The sequence below is a fragment of the Geotrypetes seraphini genome, chromosome 11 (genome assembly GCF_902459505.1).
Source record: "Geotrypetes seraphini chromosome 11, aGeoSer1.1, whole genome shotgun sequence".
NCBI lineage: Eukaryota > Metazoa > Chordata > Amphibia > Gymnophiona > Dermophiidae > Geotrypetes > Geotrypetes seraphini.
In genome coordinates, this window is record NC_047094.1 from 1,216,910 (window position 1) to 1,227,934 (window position 11,025).

The following is an 11,025-nucleotide window of genomic DNA, read 5'->3' on the forward strand; positions in this document are numbered from 1 at the left end:
TTCAAAGTCAAGCAAATTGGTGGGGCAAGATCTCCCTTGGCTGAACCCATGTTGACTCTGTCTGTCTACGTCAGGGGTGCCCAACACGTCGATCACAAAGGCAACGCGAGTCGATCACAGAGCCCTGCCTTTCATAAGAACATAAGCAATGCCTCCGCTGGGTCAGATCCGAGGTCCATCGTGCCCAATAGTCCGCTCATGCAGCGACCCAACAGGTCCAGGGCCTGTGCAGTTATCCTCCATCTATAACCCTCTATCCCTTTTTCCAGCAGGAAATTGCCCAATCCTTTCTTGAACCCCAGTACCTTACTCTGCCCTATTACGCCCTCTGGAAGCGCCTTCAGCCTCTTTATTAAATGTGGAGATGAGTTCTATTGTTAAATTAGGATATCATCTAAATGATTAGAACAGTGGGTGAATAAGAGTGAAATCTTAATCATTTATAAATTAGGACACTGATGTGCAAAAGAAGATTGTATAAAGTAAATATTATAAATGATCCTTTATGCCCCTTTCTCTTTGCTAACAGAATTGTATTGTGCCATACATGTGTACGTTGTTATGCACGGTAAACAACACATATTTTAAATAAAAAGTACACTCGGTATATATATAAATAAATAAATATATGTTTAGCATTTTTATTGTTGGTAGATCATTTTGACTTAGTCATTTTGAAAGTAGCTTGCAAGCCAAAAAAGTGGGTTCCACAATTTTATTTTTTATAATTGCCCATTTCTCTAGCTGGTTTGCCCCTGATGCAGTCATATAGGTGAAACGTGGCCACATCACGCACATTTTTCTGTTCCTGGGATCTTTTGGATCTTGTTTGGTTGGCTTCTTTGTTTTGCCACACAGAGGATCTAGTAGACCGACTGCCCTCTTGTTTTCGTAACAGAAATCATCTTTAACACACCGTACTAACTTCCAAGACTCAAATAACAACCTAGAAAAAGATGACTCCAAATCCCAGACAGAACAAGTTGGACTGCTATAGATCCCCCCACAGAAACTATGGGCCCCTTTTGCAAAGCTGCAGTAGTGATTTCTGGCACAGCAAATGTTACAAAGCCTTTAGAAATTGCATTTGCCCTATTTATTAGAAGAATGCCTCACCTGCAGACACAGACCTTCAAGCAATTACAAAATAAAAGTACAAATTAGAAACAAAAGCACACATACGGTACAAGAACTGAAATAGAAAACCTAAGAACCAGTCTCTTGTCAACGGAGCAGTAAAGAAACTGGAACAAAAACGGCCATTATCCCATACAGAGCAGACAAAAAAAAAGTGCTTTTCCAAAGCTGAGATAAGAACCTTCCTGGGACAGACCAAGCCCAATAGCCCGTTCTCACGGTGGCCAATCCAAGTCACTAGTACCTGGCCAAAACCCAAGGAGTAGCAACATTCCAGTGGCTCCCCCATGTCTTTCTCAATAAGACTATGGACTTTTCCTCCAGGAACTTGTCCAAACCTTTCTTAAAACCAGCTACACTATCCGCTGTTACCACATCCTCTGGCAACGCGTTCCAGAGCTTAACTATTCTCTGAGTGAAAAGAAATTTCCTTCAATTTTCCAAATGGGATTGTTCCTGATCTCTTTCTCCTCCATGATCTTTCCTAAATCCTTTTCCTTTTTCTTCTTTCATTTTGCTTAATCGCTTTAATCTGTCTCTCTGTCTACTTATAGCTAGATTTTGTTCCTTCCTCTAGTCTGTTGACCATCTAGTCTTCAATCTCTCTATTTTTCACTTGCCTAACGGCTTTTCCACCTTTTAAACTGATCTCTCAGGCCCTCTTTCACCTGTCCTAATCCCTCTCCAGCTTTCATTCCTCTTTTTTCATCTCTTCACCAGCCCTCATGCCCATTTGTCTCTTATGCAGAAGTCATTCTGACATTCCCTCTTCTATCTCCTCCATTTTTACCTTCCAATTGCTTTCTTTTTGTCTCTCTGTCCCTTTCTAGGTCCTTCACCCTTCCTCACAATCCCCCACTCTCCCTTAGCATCATTCTCAAGTCCCCTACTTTCCAATGTTATCTGATAAATCACCAGCGCTAAATATTAACCCTTACACTTCTTGTACACGATAGCCCCCACTCTGTGTCTGACAGCTGAGATATTTCCAAGAGTGGATTGAAGTGGGAAGACTGGATGGGCCAGATGGTCGTTTGCTGCCATCATTTACCTGGTCCCTTGGCAGTGTCTCAGCTGATGCTAAGGTGGGAATGATTTGGGCATCTTTTCATTGCTGTTGTATCGCTGCCTGCTTTAATTGCAAGAAAGGTTTCATCACAGTATGTCTCTCAGTGAAACTGAAGTGGTAGAACTGGATTGCTTACTTTCTGAGAATCAAATGCCCGGTGATTTTCGTGTTCTGCCCAAACATCTCACTTTAAACAGGAACTCGGATAACTAGTGAGGACGCTGGAGCCCTCTGTCACACCATGCAGTTGTGATCTTTGCATCCACAGACTAGTATTCACTTAGACATGAATATCAAGTGTGAAGCCCTACACCGTCAGCTCCGTCTCTGGCAGGATCATATCTGGGCTAAAAGCTCACTTTTTCAAGGCTGCTTTTAACTCCTACTAACTTGTGAAGTACCCATGTCTCTTTTATCATTCAAGTTTCAAGTTTCAAGTTTATTCAATCTTTTGATGGATCGCCTATAACAATTACTAAGCGATGTACATATAATAATAAAAAGAGATAAGAAACTTAACATAATAATTAATTACATGACATAAAATAAAAACATTTAAAACATACTTGAGGGGCATGGGAAAATTAAAAAGTTACAATTTCGGGTAATAAGAAAAAAAAGGGAAAGTACAAAAGGTAGGGTAAAAAGATAAAACAAAATGGCTCAAGCAAACTTCGTTAGCTTCTATAAGAATAAAACCAGTTCGTAAATCGTTTTAAAAGAATAAAAAAAAAAGAAAAACTACTAAAGGTCGAAGGCATCATTAAATAGGTATGTTTTTAAAAGTTCATTCCCTCTGTGAGAAATTCCCGAGCCCCTATTTGTCCTGTTTCTCTCTGTTAATTAGATGGTAAGCTCTACTGAGCAGGGAGTGTCTCTTACATGTTAAACTACAGTACAGTGCTGTGTACGTCTAGCAGTAGAACACATATGACAATTTTTGACCCTAGAAAAGTTGGCAGTTCCATTATTATCTTTTCCAGAGGAGGGAAGGTGGTGGAATTAGGGGACATGGAATTTAGACTTTGCTCACAAGAGACTTGTTCCATCCTTCTCTTTACCATTTCTAATTCTGCTATATCATTATTTATTGGGTCAAGTGGAATTCACATTTCATCGTTATGGTTTTAGAATTAATCTTGTGATATAAATTTAAGTCGTTTTAGAGTTTTTGCATATTAATTTTGTCCTAAATGCATTCTGCTTCATTTAATAAGCTTCTTGTTCATTGTGTTTTCATTATGCGCAGTCTTTTATTATATGTAGTGTTTCTTCATGTGTAGTTTTAGAATATTGCATTTGGTTTTTAAATGTATTATGTTTTATACTAGTCTTATAGCCCATTACATTAACGGGTACTAGAATATATTTGTGTGTGTCTGTCTCTAATTCTTTCTCTCTCTCTGTCTCTCCTTTGCGCTTTCTGTCTTTCTTTTTCCTTGACTGTCCACCACCACCCCTTGCCTGCTCCCCCTGTCCATTCTCCCTTCCTTTTACCTACCCTGTCCTGCAGTAGGATGTCTGTCTGTCTGAGTATTTTTTTTTTCTTTGTCTCTCTCTCCTTGCATGCTGCCTGTCTGTCATTTTTTCTCTCTGTGAATCTCCCTGTGCCTCCTTCCTATGTCCTTAGTGCCCCCAGTTCCTCCTTCCTCCCCCCCTCCGATGCCAGCCTGCCTTCCATTGAAACCCCCTCTCCATTGCCTCCCATCCCCCTGAGCAGCATATTTCCATGGAAACCCCCTCCCCCATGGCATCCTGTGTGCCTGGCTTCCATTGAACCCCCCACCCCCCCTCTAATGCCAGCCTGCCTGCCTCCCATCCCCCTGAACAGCATGTTTCCATGGAACCCCCCCATGCCATCCTGCCTGTCTGCCTTCCATTGAACCCCCCACCGATGCCAGCCTGCCTGCCTCCTATTCTAACACGCCGCGAGTCCCCCCACCCACCCCGACCCTACCCAGCACAACAGAAATCCCCGTTGACCCTCCCACCGCTACACGGTTGACAAACCCGGCAGGAGCAGCAGTGTCCCAGCCATACTAAACGCTGCTTCAGGTCTTCTACTGGCCTAATTTCCTCTGCCGTGTCCCTGATGACGTCAGTGTGCAGATCCGGCATCTCTCTCTACCTCCTTCTCAGAGTCCGGGCAGCTTTTCCAATTGGGGAGAGCTCTTCTTTGGCGGCTCCGGAACGAAGGCGAGTCGCGAGTGTGGGGTCGTTACTGCAGTGGCGCGAGGTGGAGAGCAGGGAGGCTGTGGTGACGTACTAAGCGCGCATGCGCACTCTCATGTCCGCGATGGATCAGGGAACACGACTTTAGAGTGCGCATGCGCGGCCTAGCATTTTATTATATTAGATATCAGGTGATGAGTTTATTTATGGATAATATTTTAAGTGCTTCAAGGTGGTTCCTCCATTTTGTGTATAATATCTATCATCTTGTGTTTATTATTTGGGGGGCCGCCGCGGGAGCGGACTGCCGGGCACGATGGACCCCTGGTCTGACCCGGCAGAGGCAATGCTTATGTTCTTATTTGCTCAATCCTTTTCAACCTTTTATTGATCAATTTCTAAATGATCCCATAATTGGTTGTCTAATATAATGTTTTGGTTGGATTTGTGATTCTTTAAGGGCTTAAAGATTCATCAATTATATGGGTTGATATATTGAATTTAGTTTAGCTATTCAAGTGTACACAGTATTATTTTGCCACTTTATTTTTCATTCATTAAGTATTTTTCCATTTCCCATCAGATCAAAAATGAATTTTAGGGGTCTATTGGCTTGTTAGTTCTATTTGGTCAGTAAGTATTAATCAAAAAATACTAGTCTACATTGATTAATGTACATGTTTTATATCATCTTGGCAATTTGTCCTGTCATATTTCTTTTAACAAAAAAATTTTTAGGCAAAAGTTTTTCAATGCATAAATGTACTAATTGTTTATCTTTTTTATATATTTGTGATCATTCACATGTACAATTTATTTTTAATGTATAGATGTGCTTATTTTCCATCATGTTTATATATGTAATCATTCATATATATATCTTTTTATGTTTTCCTTTAGTTCATTACGCCGAAACTTGGATCCTAGTTGGGACTTTATTTGAGATATACTTTTTAGATGTTTTAATTTCATTAAAGGACATGTAACCATCTCCATTGCCTCTCTTCGTTGTTTGTTCTATTGTAGTTCGAGGCTTGGCTCTTTCTTTCCTTTTTACCCAATATTTCTGCCAATAAATATATAACTTGATACTCCTTTGAGTGACTGTCAGCCTTCCCCAAATTTTTAGCAGCTTTTAAACTAGAAACTGAGCAGAGGCTGACAGTCATTCAAAAGAGAATGGTTTGGAACAAGGTATCTTTCAAAGATGTCACCAAAACAGGGAAGACAGGAATTCCAGTAGTGAGGGTACAATAGAGACCATAGTATATCAGGTGTCCTTAAATACAGAGCAGACAGATTTTAAAGATTGCAAATTTTCCATGTCAACTGCTGAGCAAGTTGTAAATAGGAATGACAAACATTGTTTGAAATGCCAGAAGCCTAAGAAACAAGTTAGAATATAAATGAAAAGATAGTATCTAATATAATAAAATGCTAGGCCGCGCATGCGCACTCAAAAGTCGTGTTCCCTGATCCGTCGCGGAAATACGAGTGCGCATGCGCGCGTTTTATGTCACCACCTGCTCGCTTAGTACGTCCCAGCCTCCCTGCTCTACACAAGCCGGACCGCAGCCAGACGACGATCTCCATTCCTCCTGCCGCCGCCGATCTCCGTTCCTCCTTTGCCACCCACCCCCTTCTCTTCCCGCGGGCCCGAATGGCAATTCCAGCAGCGTGTGCATCAGTCTTCACACGCTGCTTCGGGCCCTTCTACTGCCCTGATTTGCTCTGTCGCATCTCTGATGATGTCATCAGGGACGTGCCAGAGTAAATCACTAGAAGGACCCGAAGCAGTGTGTGGAGACTGATGCTGCTGGAATCACCATGTTTGTAGTCCAGACCACGGGAAGGGAAAGGGAGGGGGTAGAGGAAACGCTAATGCTGCTGCACAGGGAACTGTGTGGGGGGGGAGGGAAATGGAGGGGGAGGGAATGCTGCTTTGGACAGACAGACAGAGAGAGGAAGGGAAACACAAAGAAAATAAGAAAGACACAGGGCCAGGTGCACAGGGAACTGGTGTGGGGGGGAGGGAAATGGAGGGGGATGGAATGCTGCTTTGGACAGACAGACAGAGGGAGGAAGGGAGACAGAAAGAAAAGAAGAAAGACACAGGGGCAGGGAGATACACAGAAAGACAGACAGGCAAAGGGGGCCAGGGACAGAGACAGACAGAAAGGACAGCGGGAGCCGCATCAGGAGGGGTGCGGGATGCGGCAGTGGGAACTTTTCCAATGGGTGCAACTGGGCGGCTGTCGGGAACCTCTGATCAGGGGCAGAGCAAGGTAAGAGTATCATAGGGATAAGAAGGAGGAGGGGGGATAAAAAAGGAAGGGATGCCTACTGCTGGACAGGGGGAGAAGGAAAGAGATGCTGATGTACAGGGGGGGGTGAAGAAAAAGGAACAGAGGACTAATGTTGGACAGGGGGAGAAGGAAAGAGGTGCTGCTGGACAAGGGGGAGGTAAAACAAAGGGAGAAGGGCTGCTGCAGCATAAGGAGAGCAGTGAAGGGGTGGTGGTGGACACAGGGGAGGTAAAAGGAAGGGAAAATGGACAGGGGGAGCAGGCAAGGGGTGGTGATGGACAGCCAAGGAAAAAGAAAGGCAGAAAGAAAGAAAGCGGCTAAGGAGAGAGAGAGAAAAAAAGACAGACACACACACATATGTTCTAGCACCCGTTAATCTAACGGGCTTAAAGACTAGTATAATATAAATGAATATAAATGAAAAGATAGTATAATAGGCATCTCTGAGACCTGGTGGAAGGAAGATAAACAATGGTGCAAGCTATATCATAGTGATAGGGTGGATTGAATCGGTGGAGGCGTAGTGTTATATGTTAAGGAGGACCTTGACTTGAATAGACTAAAAATTCTACAGGAACCAAAGCACACCTTGCAATCCCTATGGGTGGAAATTTTGGGGCAGATTCTATAAACAGCATCCCAATTTTAGGCAATGGTAGGCATCCTACCACTGTCTAACCAGCCAATCAGGACACACGATTTTAGAAAAAACCTAACTGAGGTAGATGGCCTACACTGTAGGTATTTTTGTGGATCTAGGAAGACACGTAGGGACTTAAGCTCACCCAAGGCTGGAAGTGGCCCTAGGCATCTCCCTAGAACTGCAACAGACATCTGAAATGTAGGCCAGCAAAATGCTAACCTACATTTCAAACCTTGAGGCAGCCGCTGAGCCTGTTGCAACCGTTGAGCTGATCTTGACAAGGAAATCTCCCTCCCGCCAGAACTCCTGAACCCCCACGCAAACTCAGCCGGAAAGAGGGATGCCTACTCCCTCCTGCCCTGGAAACCCCCGAGAAACAAGCTGGGTATAACTTGTATTATACACTGTTACTTTCTGTGTGTCAAATTAGGTATAACTTATGCTGGAAACCTTGCATCATAAGGACAACTCTAGCAAACTGTATATTATCATTAGCCCCTGGCATGGATCAAGTTAGGATAAAAACTTGTATTGCAAAATTGTACAAAAATTATGTTTGTTGAACCTGTAACCCATTCTGAACTCTTTGGGGCTAGAAAACAAATTAAATAAATAAATATAGCATCATGCCATGGCAGTCTAGGGAGGTAAAGTTCCTGGATGAATCAAGCATTGCTGGTTCAGGAACAGACAGGAGGTGAACTTATTCTACACCTTAACTTTAGTGGAGTGCACGATTTGGTGCAGAAGGTCAAGGTGCTGAGGCCACTTAATTACAGTGATCATATTTGATTATATCATATCTGATATACTGCAATCTTGGTAGTAAGAACATGCACAAAATCCAATCCAATAGCAGTTAACTTTAACAACAGGAGACCATGGTCAAAAAAAAGAAACTTAAAGGAGCAACTGCAAAGGTCAAAAATTTACATTGGGTGTGGATGTTATTCAAAAATACCAATCTGGACGCCCAAAACAGATATATCCCATGCATTAAAAAAGGAGGAATAAAGGCCAAATGACAGCTAGCATGGTTAACAAGTGAGGTGAAGGAAGCTATTAGAGCTAAAAGAAAATCCTTCAGAAAGTGGAAGAAGAATCCAACTGAAAATAATAGGAATCTGCATAAGGAATGGTAAGTCAAAGGTAAAGAGAGACCTCGAAAGGAAGATTGCATTGGAGACAAAAATTGAACTGTTAGATGACTGAGGGGTAAAAGGAGCACTCAGGAAAAACAAGAGATTACATGAATTCTTTCCTTCTGTCTTTACTGGGGGTATACCAATACCAAAAATGATGTTCAATGCTGATGAGTCAGAGAAAATTAAACAAATCTCTATAACACTGATAGCTGTAATGGAGAAACCTGACAAATTGAAGGCAGAGCAAGTAGGCCTCATGGTCTTTATCTGCCTTCATTTTTCTATGATTCTATGAAGAATAGGAAATTGCCTGGACCAGATGGCACACATCCTAGGGTACTGATTAAATTGAAAAATGAATTAGAAGAGCTATTGCTAGTAGTTTATTTTATTTAAAATATTTATTATCTGCCTAAAACCCAGGCAGCTTACAATAAAACATAATCACTTTGAACAAACTAACATTAAAACTAATAAAATCTCATTTAAATCTTTAAAATCCAGAATGGTACCAGAAGATTGCCAGTGTAACACAAATTTTTAAAAAGAGTTCCAGGGTGATTTAGGAAATTATAGACCAGCGAGTCCGACATTGGTGCCAGGCAAATCTTATGTTCTTCTGTTATTTGAGCATCAGCCTGAGGAAATATTTCTTCATAGAAAGGTATGGGATAAACACAGAGGTTTCTGAAATGACAATAAGGTAGATACAAGCAGAACTGCAGTTATATAACGTTTTACAGTGCTTTGGGTTCAATTCCTGCATGGCTCCCTGCGACCCTGGGCAAGTCAATTAACCCCCCCTTTTGCCCCAGGTATGTGAGTCCACTGGGACAGATGGGAAAAGGCTTGAAGTACCAGAATAGCAATTTCAACCCTAAACAAAGGCATGGGAAGAAACTTGCATGGAGTTACAATCCTAATCGCTTTAATAGGCAAACTGGGGTCATTTCTTTCTCTACCTCTCTTCATTCACTCTCTTTCTCTCTATATGTTTCAAGTTTATTAGGATTTGATATACCGCCTATCAAGGTTATCTAAGCGGTTTTTACAATCAGGTACTCAAGCATTTTCCCTCTCTGTCCCGGTGGGCTCACAATCTTATCTAACATACCTGGGGCTATGGAGGATTAAGTGACTTGCCCAGGGTCACAAGGAGCAGCACGGGGTTTGAACCCACAACCCCAGGGTGCTGAGGCTGTAGATCCAACCACTGCGCCATACACTTCTCTGGCCAGTTAAGTGTTGGATATCGGCACTTAACCAGCCAAGTGCTGACTTTTCCCTCTGGAACACCCCCAAATAGTCTGGTTTCAGTTCAGTGCTAACCGGTTAAACTAGAGAGCATGAATTGGTGTTGCAGGGTGGTAGACTTAGAAGTAAGATTAGGAAATTATTTTTCACGGAGGGGGTAGAAGATGCCTGGAATGTCCTCCTGAAAGAGATGACGGATGAACAGAGAAGATCTCTAATTAGAAAATGAAGGGTATCGAACAAAGTAAGGCTGGTACTGGGCGTCCCGTATATGGTGATTTGGTTTGGGATGAGCTGATGGTGAAACGGCTGTTGAATGAGAGCAAAGAGGCATTTGGAGATGCCATAGAAGACACACATTGCTTCTGAGCAACAATGCCAAATAAAGGGTTAAAGAAAAGTGTGACTATTGGGCAGACTGGATGGACCGTTCAGGTCTTTATCTGCTGTCATTTACTATGTTACTATGAAAACTAGCCTCAAACAGGTGATTTCAAAATGGCCCCTAAAAAAACCCTTATTCCATTTAAATGTAGTGTGAAAACAGGCTGGTTTAACATTCTTTATTTTGAGGACCTAATTATTGACGCTTCATGACAAACAGCAAGTGTTATGCTTTTCAGTGTAGCCGCTAGCAGTTCTGTTGTGTAGACACAATGTTCAGTACAGGCAAACCCATTCAAAACAAGACTGCAGCTTGCTCTGGTCCCCTGCGATGATGTCAAAACACAATATTGTAACAGTCAATGAAGGCAGATCAAAGCTTAGAGCATAGTCTAGAAGGAGCAGCTGATGGGCATCTAGGCACTGCCCCTTTACTGTGGATGTCTCCGACCATATTCCCCAAGTCAAAGCCCTAGTGAAGCCCATCCAGATCTGTCTAGTCATAATCGGGTCATAGCAGCAACTCAGGCCACCATCAAAACAGCAGCACCACACCCATGCAGCTGTATCTCTCCACCATGTGCACGCCCAGCACCCAGCAAACTACTCAGATCTTTCCATGCCGAGCATCTAGGCACTTCCAGAGCTGTGCCAAACACATCTGTTGATCCTAAAGTGGCCAAACAGGTAAATAAGATGAAAGACTGGCCAACAGGACAAACTAGGTGATTGGAATACTGTGTACTGGAGAAAGGAAACCCCAAGAATGGCCTTAGCCTATGGGAATAATGCAGCAGCACCTCCTCAGCTTCAAGAAGTGCCACTGAAGCCACTTCTTCCTAAGCCTAAACGATTACCTCCCCCATGCCTTCCCACTAGTCCGCATCAGAAGCTGGGCTGGGGATGGGTTTTTCC